This window comes from Vicugna pacos, chromosome 1 (genome assembly GCF_048564905.1).
Source record: "Vicugna pacos chromosome 1, VicPac4, whole genome shotgun sequence".
NCBI lineage: Eukaryota > Metazoa > Chordata > Mammalia > Artiodactyla > Camelidae > Vicugna > Vicugna pacos.
In genome coordinates, this window is record NC_132987.1 from 52,974,624 (window position 1) to 52,986,812 (window position 12,189).

The 12,189-nt window shown below is 38.5% G+C and overlaps 1 long non-coding RNA gene across 1 annotated transcript in view; it reads right to left on the reverse strand.

Annotated features, from left to right (window-relative positions):
* LOC140696635 (uncharacterized) overlaps nt 1-12,189 on the reverse strand; it is a 17,315-nt gene continuing 5,126 nt past the window's right edge. Inside the window, exon 2 of the long non-coding RNA XR_012073143.1 lies at nt 1-361. This is a non-coding gene — a long non-coding RNA (uncharacterized lncRNA). The remainder of the gene's footprint in view (nt 362-12,189) is intronic.

The following is a 12,189-nucleotide window of genomic DNA, read 5'->3' on the forward strand; positions in this document are numbered from 1 at the left end:
TCATCAGCATGCAGGCTATTTATTATGGGGTGCTCCTGGGACCAACATCAGGGCCTAGCAGAGGGAGAAGTTGAGCAGCAGTGCAGGCCCAACAAAAGCCTCAGGCAGCCCCACCTTCTGAGGCTGGCAGAGTTGTTCTTAGTTGAGGCAATGGGTCAGGCCTTTTTTCTGCTGAGATGATCAGTCTTTGGATGCTGGCTGCCACCAGAAGGAGCTGTGACCTTGGGAGAGGAAGTTGTCTTCAGCTAGCAGTTAGCCCTAAGGGGCTGACCGCTGAGGACCTGCTGCTGCCGTCTGCACTCTCAGCGGCTCGGGCAGCAAGTCCATTCCTGAGAGGTCATCACAGCAGCCACTACCGTGCCTAGCACAGAAAGAGGTGCTCAGTAAAGGCGCTTGAGAAGTGAATATTTGGGGGGAATTATTTGAGAAAAAGTAGAGAGTAACATTGGAGGAGAGTGCAGAGGCCAGGAAACAAGCAAGGGGGCCATGACCAAAATCCAGCTCTGAGGACATGGGGTCAGAACGGCGGAGGTGGAGGTGAGACTTTGGAGGACGGTGCAGGCTCAGCAAGGGCGTGTGAGCTCTGCCTAGAGGAGGGAGGACCCCTTTTTCTGGGCCAAAGTCTTGAAAGCTTTGGGACGTAAGACAGATTAAAGGGGCCAGTTTTCATTTGTTTTTAAACGTCGCCTTGTTTTCTTTCAAGACAATGTTAAGGGAATAATGACAGTTGATAGTTATTGGGCTCTTGTTACGTAACAGGCACTGTAGAAACTGCTTCACCTGCACCACGTCAATCCTCACAACCCTACGAACTGGCCCAGTTACTATCCCCATTTTATAGACGAGTAAATGGAGTTGGCATGGAGGGATTTAGGACAGTCTGGCTCTAGAGCACAGCTCTGGTCACACTGTCTACCGCTCAGTCCCTAGTGCCATGTGTTGAATAGTGAGGGTTGGTTAATCCCATCACTTAAAACTCATCTATTACATGGGATGGAGGGTGGGAGGTGAAGGATTTGAACAAGCTTCTCTCAGGAGAGCAAGCTGATGAGTAGAAGTACCTGGCACAGTGGCTGGCACATATTAGATGCTCAGTGAACAGCTGTTAATTAAACAATTAAAAACGTGGTACAGTGGATGAGTCACGCACTGGGATTAGCCCAGTTCTGCCACTGGACTGTGTTTTAGGCAAATCAACCTCTCCTGAGTAAATTATCCTTATGCATAAAATGGGCATGACATAAATTTGTCTTGCCCCCTTCTTGGTTAGCAGGAGGGATTAAATGAGACAAGGTCCTGTGTAAACTGACTACATTTTTTTGTGAACCGTGAAGTGCCATGGATCCAAGGGTGTCATTTCATGGAAGGAGTGGTGGGAGAGCAGCTGGGAGCCTACTCTGGAGACAGACTGGCACCTGCACACACACACACACTCTAGGCCATCATCAAGATGATGGCCCGAGGAGTGCACCCCACAGCCCTCATCTGCCGGGCCGGGTATCAGCAAGCACAAATGCTGGAAAACAGCATGAGACTCTGCCTGGCACCTGCTGAGTTGCATGGGGTGAGGCAGAAATCACCATGCAATTTAAGCCCATTCTAATAACATGTATAGATTGTGCCCTGTCAGTAATTCTAGGTTTCCCTTTTCTTTATGTTAAATAAATGGGTGGTTTGGAAGTGATTTCTGCTGTACTGTATGTAGAGAGAACTTTGAAACCCTAAATTATAATAAATATTTGTCAACCCATGCTACTGCATTCTTAACACTGAGGAATACTTTCACAAATGTTCTTTTTTGGTCTTCTCAATAATCTTGTGATATGTGGCTCCTGCTGAGTTATTCCCATTTAATAAAACAGAAGCTTGAAGCTGAAAGATGTTAAGTGTCTTGCTTAGGTTCAGATAGCTCTGTGCATGCAGATATGGGGCAAGAATCAAGGTGTCTGGGTCCCCAGCCTTGTTACTTCTTTCCATTTAGACTGTTCTCAACTTTGTTCCATAGCTGTTCATACAATGGGTGACTCCTGTCACACATGCGGGTGAGCATACCCAGGGTCACGTGCCCTCCTGTCCTTTTAAGAAAGTATTTTGAACCCAGAATGAGGGGGACTGACTATAACCTGTTTTAAACTTTTAAATTAGGGAGCTAGCTCTGGAATCAGAACTGTATTTGAGTCTGGATTCTATTATCTAATAGCTGCGTGATCTCAGCAAATTAAGCCTCTCAGTGCCTCGGTTTCCTTATCTGTAAAATGGGAAGAATAATCATCGTTATGGACCAATGGTAAGGTAATGGTGAATATTAAATCAGATAATACAAGCAAAACTCTTATGGTTCCTAGTAGTTCCATAATTGTTAGCCATTATGATTATTAGTATTTGTTGTGCCCTTCACTGCTTTACTGATTTTTAGTGAGACATTGCTTACAATGCCTTGCGGCTGAAAGTTTAGTCCTGGTGCCTCAACTAAATAGACAGGTACCCACACCTCCTCTTTTGTTCCTTGGGCCTAGAAGGGACCCCTTGTTGGATTCTTCTCCCACTGCAGAGATATTTTCTTTGAATTCTTCTACACACAGACATACTTATCCCCTCTAGTTCTTTATGAATATTTTATACTCAGTCTGTTCCATCATTCAATACTTTGTTCCTAGCTAGTGACTCTCCATCAGTGTAGGAGTCTAGGTTTTTCTTGACTGCTAGAGGCCTTTGAGCATAGTCATACTGAACCTTCTCACCACCACAGATTTCTTATTGTTCCTCCCGCATGAACTCTGCAGTAAGAACATAGGTATGGCATGCCCAGAACTTGGAAGAAGAGTTGTCTTAGGGTAAAACTAATAAGAACCAGCAAACAGTGGTGAGATGTAGAAGTCATTCAAGAGGTTGTGGTTTGCTGGTGAATGTGTGTCTCAGGGTTGGTACATTTAAGACCCAGCAGGGTTTTTTAAAGGGTACCTTTAGCTAGAGAAGAGCACAAGTTACTGGAAGAGCACACGAAATGTGGTTCAAATCAAGAAGGCCAGAATCCTGCAATGCAGGGGGGAGGGTGTGAGAGACCAAGCATTGGTCATTGGGTCCCCAGACCAGCCTGAGAGGAGGCAGACTCTATCTTGTGACTTGTCCCTTTAGAAGGTCTTGCCCTTCAGCAGCACTGGATGCCTTAGTCCATCACAGCTTGACACCACTGGCCCCTCAGTTCAATCCACTAACTCCCTGACTCCATTCCACCCCATCTGGTTTCTTTGGCTTGTGACTTGGTTTGTGTGGCCTTTCTCACCCAAAAAGAATGTACTGATCAGTAAAGATGGATTTTCAGGCCCCCTGTTGGCTATATTTCTAGTGATAAATTAATAAACTGACATCTGGTTTATACATCAGTCTCTTCTAAGTTTCAGCAGTGTAAGACGGAATCCCTTGGCTTGATCCAAGAATAATAATTTACTGGGTACTAAGTTCCAAGCATTATTCTAAGCACTGTACATGAATTAACTCATTTAATCCTCATGACAAACTGATGAGGTATGAAAAGTCGTTATTTTACAAACGAGAAAATGGAGACCCATAAATCTTTTAAAAAAGACAAAACTAAACTAAACTTGCTTAGGTCTGCCCAGCTCATGAGTTTCTGACGTCAAGTTGGGCCCAAAGCTCCAGCTTGCCCACTGAAGCACAGAGAGACACCCAGCCATGCTGATGTTCGAAATCTAAGCTGTTGAGGAGCTATGCTGGGGTGACTTCAGCAGACACGGGGCCCTTGGGGGCCATATCTGAGCAGCCTGCCAGCCCACCCAGTGCATACCACAGTGTTTTGAAAGACTTTATCAATGAAACAAATATAAGTTGTTAAATAATGATTTTCCCACTAAAATTTAATCAAAGACATAATGTGGTACTAATCAGTTTTGGGTTTCCCCCACCCCATATCCTCCCATATACTTTTTTTTTGAAATGGTAAAAATTATCATTTTATTAAATATTAGTCCGTTAGTATACACCACTTTTTAAAAATTGAAGTATAGTCAATTTACAATGTTGTGTTAATTTCTGACATACAGCATAGTGACTCATTTACACAATAAATAAATACGTATTCCTTTTCATATTCTTTTTCATTATAGGCCATTACGAGGTATTGAATATAGTTCCATGTGCTATACAGCAGGACCTTGTTGTTTATCTGTTTTGTATGTAGTAGTTAGTATCTACAAATCCCAAACACCCAATTGATCTCTCCCCCACCTCTTTTCCCCCCTGGTAACTGTAAGTTCGTTTTCTATGTCTGTGAGTCTGTTTCTGTTTTGAAAATAAGTTCATTTGAGTCTTTTCTTTTTAGAGTCTATATGTAAGTAGTATCATATGGTGTTTTTCTTTCTCTGCCTGACTTACTTCACTTAGTATGACAGTCTCCAAGTCCATCCATGTTGCTACAAATGGCATTATTTTACTCTTTTTTATGGCATAGTAGTATTCCATTATATGTATATATACCACAACTTCTTTATCCAGTCATCTGTCAGTGGACATTTAGGTTGCTTCCATGTCTTGGCTATTGTAAATAGTGCTGCTAGGAACATTGAGGTGCGTATATCTCTTTGAATTAGAGTTTCCTCCAGATATATGCCCAGGAGTGGGACTGCTGGATCTTACTAAGTCTATTTTCAGTTCTTTAAGGAATCTCCATACTGTTTTCCATAATGGCTGCACAAAACTACATTCCCACCAATAGTGTAGCAGGGTTCCTTTTTCTCCACACCCTCTCCAGCATTTATTATTTGTAGACTTTTTGATGATGGCCATTCTGACCAGTATGGGGTGATTATCTCATTGTAGCTTTGATTTGTATTTCTCAAATGATAGTGATGTTGAGCATCTTTTTATGTGCCTGTTGGCCATCTGAATGTCTTCTTTGGAGAAATGTCTATTCTCTGTTTAGATCTTTTGCCCATTTTTAAATTGGGTTGTTTGGTTTGTTTGTTTGATATTGAGCTGTGTGAGCTACTTGTATGTTTTAGAAATCCATCCCTTGTTGATCACATCATTTGCAAATATTTTCTCCCATTCTGTATGTTGTCTTTTTGTTTTGTTTATGATTTCCTTTGCTGTGCAAAAGCTTTTAAGTTTTTTTAATTAGTTCCTATTTGTTTTTTTTTTATTTCCATTACTTTAGGAGATGAATCAAAAAAAAATATTGCTGCAGTTTATGTCAAAGAGTGTTCTGACTATGTTTTCCTTTAGGAGTTTTATAGTATCCAGTCTTATATTTAGGTCTTATATCCACTTTGAGTTTATTTTTTTGTATATGGTGTTAGAGTATATTCTAATTTCATTCTTTTACATATAGCTGTCCAGTTTTACATGTAGCTGACAGAAGAGACTGTCATTTCTCCATCATATATTCTTGCCTCCTTTTTCATAGATGAATTGTCTGTGTGTGTTTATTTCTGGACTTTCTATCCTGTTCCATTAGTCTGTGTGTCTGTTTTTATGCCAGTACCATGCTGTTTTGACTACTATAGCCTCGTAGTGTAGTCTGAAGTCAGGGAGTCTGTTGATCTTGAATTTTTTCCTGATGCTATATATTCACTTTTATTTTGCAGTATATATTTTAAACTATTATGGAAAATTGCAAACATGTACAGGAGTAGAGAAATAGAATAATGAACCCCTCCCTATGTGTACATTACCTAGCTTCAACAATTATCCCTCATGGTTCAGGTTAATCATATTTCATCTACACCCTCATAATTTGCCTGCACTGTGAATCCTGCTCCTCTCTTCCTGCAACTCAACACTCCCCGTCTCCACCCCAGGATAGTACTTATTAGTGTCAGTACTCCCATCAGGAGGAGTGTAATGTTTGGCTGCTATTTTGTGATAGTTTTTGTATTTATGACAGGGTAAGTTTCAGTTTTTGGTTTCCCTTCATTTTCTTTGCAGTTTATAAAAGGTTTTCTTATAGAATTAGTAGTGCAAAATGTCAAGCTACTCATACAGACATTTTTCAGTGATTGTGATTATACTATGTAAATCAACACATCACATCATAGAGATGCATTTCCTTGCAAGAAGTAAAATTCTTACCTTTTTAAAAAAATAGACTATTTTTTAGAGCAGTTTTCGGTTCACAGCAAAATTGAGAAGGTACACATATTTCCCATATACTCCTGCCCCTACACATATGTAGTCTCCCCAATTGTCAGTATCCTCCACTAGAGTGGGGGCTTACAATTGATGAATGTATATTGACACATAATTACCACCCAAAGTCCATAGCTTACATTAGGGTTCACTCGTGGTGGTGTACATTCTATGGGTATGGACAAATGTATGATGGCATGTAACCACCATTATAGACAGCATCACACAGAGTAGTTTCATTGCCCTAACAGTGCTCTTGAATTTTTAAAAATTAAAGTCTTCTTTCCTTCCTGAACAATTCAGTCCTGAAGTCTTTAGATGGGGTAGAGCAAAGTAATTGTCCATAATAGGGTGGGGGCTACCTCAGTGACCCAGAGCAGGATGTCAGGACCTGAACAGGGTGAAGGGAGCATCTGTGTATGAAGGTTGCACAGTGTAAGGTGTCAGAGCCTGAGTGAAGTGAGGACATCCATGCATGTGTATGGCTTGCTGCAGGTATCAGAGACCCAACAGGATGATGATGATGTACCTGCAGCAACGGGGATGGAAGTGCAGCCTGGTGTGGAGATTCAGAGCCCAAGCAGGGCAGAGGGGCACTCTTGAGGAGGGGACTGACCACCAGGACAGGGTACTGGGCAAGGTTGGGGTAAGGATGGTATTCACTGAAGGCGCAGGGGGACAGCAACCCAACACAGAGTGCTGGAGACAGAGTAGAATGAGAAAGGCATCTGAATGCAGAAGGGCAGTGGCAACAGGGAGGTTAATCATAAAAATAAACATATTGAAGAGAAAAGGAGAGCCAGGTTTCTCATAGTTGGAGGAGGAAATTACGAACATAGAAAAGGAGAAAATGAATAAACCTTGTGATGCTGGATTAAAACTGGAGATATTGGTGTGAACGTTAGGTTTTCAATGCAAAGAGATAGATAATAGAAATAAGTACAGATTTAAGTGTGTATGTAGCTCTGTCTCAGTTTTGACTATTGAGAGGGCCTTGGAAAAGTGACACTTCCACCCTAGTAGCAATAAACACACTCAGTACCCAAATCCTGACTTCTAAACACCATTCTTCACTATAAGGTTCCAGGGTTCCGTAGTGAAAGAGCTGATTCTAGGGCTGAGGGAGAAAAGATACAAGATGAGCCTAGAAATCTTGTCCTAGAAAGCAAAGGAGTACTGAAAAGTCAGCTTGAAGTGCTCCCACTGGACAAATTAGGGACAGTTTGAGCATCAATATAAATAATGATGGTAAGATATTATAACCCCTAAATAAAATAGGGAACCATGAGTCCATACATGAATAAGCGAAAAGTTTGATGAGGAATGAGATACTTACATTTTTTCAAAATACTTCCACACAAAACATTTATTCATTATAAAAGGAAAAGGAATGACTTTGCAGTAGAGAACCTAGCAGACACCACCTTAATCAAGTAATAAAATAAAACATCATCAGTAATGTAAAATCAAAATCTTGTGCCACCTAGTAGAATGCAACCAGAAGAACACAGCATCATTTCTGTGATTTTCCTGCCAAAGATACGTAACGTGAATTTAGTCAAAAGGAAGCACGAGACAAACCCAGATTTAGGGACATTCTACAGAATAAATATCCTGTACGCTTTCAAATGTCAAGGTCATGAAATTTAAGAAAAGACTGAGGAACTGTTCCAGAGTGAAGAAGAGACTCCAGGGAGAAAAAAACTACAACATGATCTGAAATGGATTTTTTTTATTATTAATATAAAGGGCATTACTGGGACTCCAGGTGAAGCTGGAATGGAGTTTCAGGATTAGACGGCAGAGATGTATCAGTGTCAATTTCCTAAAAAAAATATTTCCTGATTTTGATCCTGATTTTGGCAGTTGTACTGTGGTCATTTAGGAGAATGTCCTTGTTTGTAGCAAATACACATTAAATCAAGGGTGATGGGACATAAATTGGCTTCTTGTAAATGGTTCATGGCGGGGAGTTCTTTGTTCTGTACTTCAGATTTGCTGTATGCTTGAGATTGTTTCAAATTTAATACAAATTTTTAACGTAAAAATAACACATGAGTGTTGTAACAAGTTGAAGAATGCAGTGATTCATTCAAATAGTTAATATCCCCTCTCCCTCCTAATTCTAGTTCCCTTTTCTCTAAAGAGGTAACTATTGTTACTAGTTCCATAGCTAGCTTTCCGAACTTTATCTTTACGCATATAAACATGTAAACCTAAAAATTTATAGTTAGGGAAACAACTTCTTTCACTGTAGCAGCCATTAACTCTCTCCTTAGTGTCTCACTAAACAGAAATCCTTATTTGTGTAACATTTTATTTTAGAATAATTTCAGGCTTGGAGAAATGTTGCAGAATATTACAAAGAATTGTGCGTTTTCCTTCAGCCAGATTCCTAAATGTTAATGTTTTGCTAAATTTGTTTTATCCTCCTCTGTGTATATTTGTGTGTGTGTGTGTATATTTTTTCCTAAACTGTTTAACAGTAAGTTGTAGACATAATGTTCCTTTATTTCTAAGTACCCAATATGTTGTTTTCTAAAAACAAGGACTTTATTTACATAGCCACAGTATAATTATCAAAGTCAGAAAATAAACACTGATGCAGTAATATTATCTAATCTAGTTTATCCTCATTTTGCCAATTGTACCAGCAATTTCCCTTATATAAATAGAAAAAATATATATTTGATCCAGGATCACACATTGCATTTAGCTCTCCAAGTCTCTTTAGCCTCCTTTAATCTGGAGCAATTCTTCAGTCCGTCTTTTTATCTTCTATGACCTTAACATTTTGTTAGAGTACAGGACATTCATTTTGAGAATGTCCCTCAATTTGGGTTAGTCTGGTGTTTCCTCATGATTTGATTCAGGCTGTGCATTTTTGGCAGGCATATCACAGAACTGAGGCTGTGCCTTCTCAGTACATCTTATCAGGAGGCATGTGATGTCAATTTGTCCCATTACTGGTGATGTTAACTTTGATTACTTGGTTAAGGTAGTGTCTGCCAGGTTTCTATGCTCTAAATTGCTATTTTCCCCTGTGTAATTAATGAGTATCTTGTGAAGAAGAAATACTTAATTTTTATGTAATCAAAATAATCAACGTTTTGCAACGATGGTTTGTTTTTTGAAATGTTCAAGTCCTTCCCCACCACTCCTAGGTAAACACAGATTTTCTACATTATTTTTCTGTTAACTGTATAGTTTTGTTTTTCTTACTTAGGTTGAATCCTCTAGAATTTACTTGTATGTATTGTTGTATAGGAACATGGTTTTCATCTTTCTTCATATAATGAACCAGTTTTTCCAATATTATCTACCAAACAATCTATCCTTTCTTTAGTGATGGTGGTGCCACATTTATTGCATATTATGTTCTCTTTTATATCATATCACACAGGTGGGTCAGGTTCTTTATTGGTCTATTTGTTCTTGCAACAGTACTACACTGTTCTGATTACTGTAGTCTTATAGCATGTCTTGTTATCTGGTTGGGTAAGCCCCACTCTTTCTTTTTCTTTTTATATATTGACTTTGCTCATTTTGAAACTTTATTTCTCTGTGTATATATACTGGAGTAAGTTTATTACGTTCTGTAAAATCCTTATGGATTTTAATTGGGATTGCATTAAATGTATAGATTAACTGGGGAACAATTAATATTGTTTTTTTTTTACCTAACAAGACGATGGAATATCTTTCTAGTTATTTGGATCATTTTCTGTGTCCTTTGAGCTTTAAAGTTTTCTTCATAGAGGTCTCATATAGTGTTGGTTAAGTAAATTCCTAGATACTTTATAGTTTTTTCACCATTGTGAAAGCATCTTTTTTATTGCATTTTCTACTTGGCTACAGGTGGTGTAGACATGTCCGATTGATTTTTGTAGATTGATCTATCTGGCTGCATTGCTGAATTCTCTCACTAGCTACAACAGCTTGTTGATTCTGTTGGTATTTTGAGGTAATAATTAAATCACATACAAATAGTTATGGGTTTATGTATATGAACACATATTTATAACTATTTCTATATGTAGCCATCTGGATCTATAGTAAACTAACCACGTTCATAATGATGTCTCCAACTCTAATTTACTACCACATGGATGATTGTAGCTTTCTCCCCTTGCTAGCCTGCAACCACCCACTCCAACAGTCAAAAACCTGACTCCCACCATCCACCATTAATTCACTTAATTTTTCATAACCGGTATACATGTATAGTTGTTTCCAAATTGTTAATGCATGTCCCACTGGGAAATAATGTTATCAACCAGAGTATGGTGCTTATGTACAGTTCCTTTACCTTTAGTCTTACAGACTCTACTTATTTCCAAAGTAACAGGTCAGCACCACTCCCCCCACTTCCTTCCTTCAGTGAGGTTGTTTGATACATTTGTAATATAGTTGGTTTCTTTTGTCACATTCTTTATTCCATCCTGGGATCTCCCAGCCTCCTAAATGATTTTTTGAAGTTTACATATGTTTACATATGTTCACTCTTTGTACTGTAAAATTCTATGGGTTTTGAAAAATGTATAGTATTTAATAGTAATATACCACTACAGTATTATACAACATAGCTTCACTGCCTCCCAAATTTTCTGTATTTAACCTATTCCATCCTCACTGCACCCTCCCCCACAACAAACCCTGATAACCACTAATCTGTTTACTATCCCTATAGTTTTGCCTGTAAATGCAGTCCTACACTCTGCAGCCTTTTCAGACTGTCTTTCACTTAGTAATATGCATTTAAAATTTGTCTCTGTCTTTGTGTATGAGCTTGATAGCTCATTCCTTTTTATTGTTGAGTAGTATTTCATTGTATGGTTGTATCACAGTTTGTTTATCCAGTCACCTATTGAAGGACATCTTGGTTGTTTTCAGTTTCTGGCAATTATGTATAAAGGTACTAGAAACATTTCTGTGTTGATTTTTACGTGGATATTAGTTTTCAGATAAGTTGGGTCAAGTACCTAGAAGCATGATTGCTGGATTGTGGGGTAAAACTACAATGGGGAAAAGACAGTCTCTGTCTTTTCTCTTGGGAAAGCTGGACAGCTACATGTAAATCAGTGAAATTACAACATTCCCTCACACCATATACAAAAATAAATTCAAAATGGCTTAGGGGAGAGGGTATAGCTCAAGTGGGTAGAGTACATGCTTAACATGCACAAGGTCCTGAGTTCAATTCCAAGTACCGCTATTAAAAATAAATAAATAAACCTAATTACCATTCCCTCCCTCAAAAAAGACAGTCTCATAATCAAAATGGTTTAAATACCTAAATGTAAGACTTAACACCATAAAACTCCTAGAAGAGAACACAGGCAAAACATTCTTTGACATAAGCTGTAGTAATGTTTTCTTAGAAAATAGAAAAGAAATTCTTTCTCTCCCAAGGCAAAAGAAATATATGCAAAAATAAATAAATGAGACCTAATCAATTTTAAAAGCTTTTGCACAGCAAAGGAAACCATTAACAGAATGAAAAGACAACCTACAGAATGGCGGGAAATATTTGCAAATGGTATGACTGATGAGGGGTTAATACCCAACATAGAAAAAGAGCTTATACAACTTAATACAAAAAACAAACTACTCAAAAAATGGCAAAAGACCTAAATAGACATTTTTCCAAAGAAGACATACAGATGGCCGATAGGCACACGAAAAAATGTTCAACATCGCTAATTATTAGAGAAATGCAAATCAAAACCATAATGAGGTATTATTTCACACCTGTCAGAATGGCTATCATCAAAAAGTATACAAATTTTTTAAAGTATACAAATAGTAAATGCTCAGGAGTGTGTGGAGAAAAGGAAATCCTCCTATATTGTTGGTGGGAATATAAATTGGTGTAGCCACTATGAAAAACAGTATGAAAATTTCTCAAAAAATTAGAACTACCCTACAATTCAGCAATTCTACTCCTAATTCACTGAAAAAAAAACAAAGACACTAATTCAAAAAGATACATGCACCCCAATGTTCATAGCAGCATTATTGACAATTGCCAACACATGGAAACTT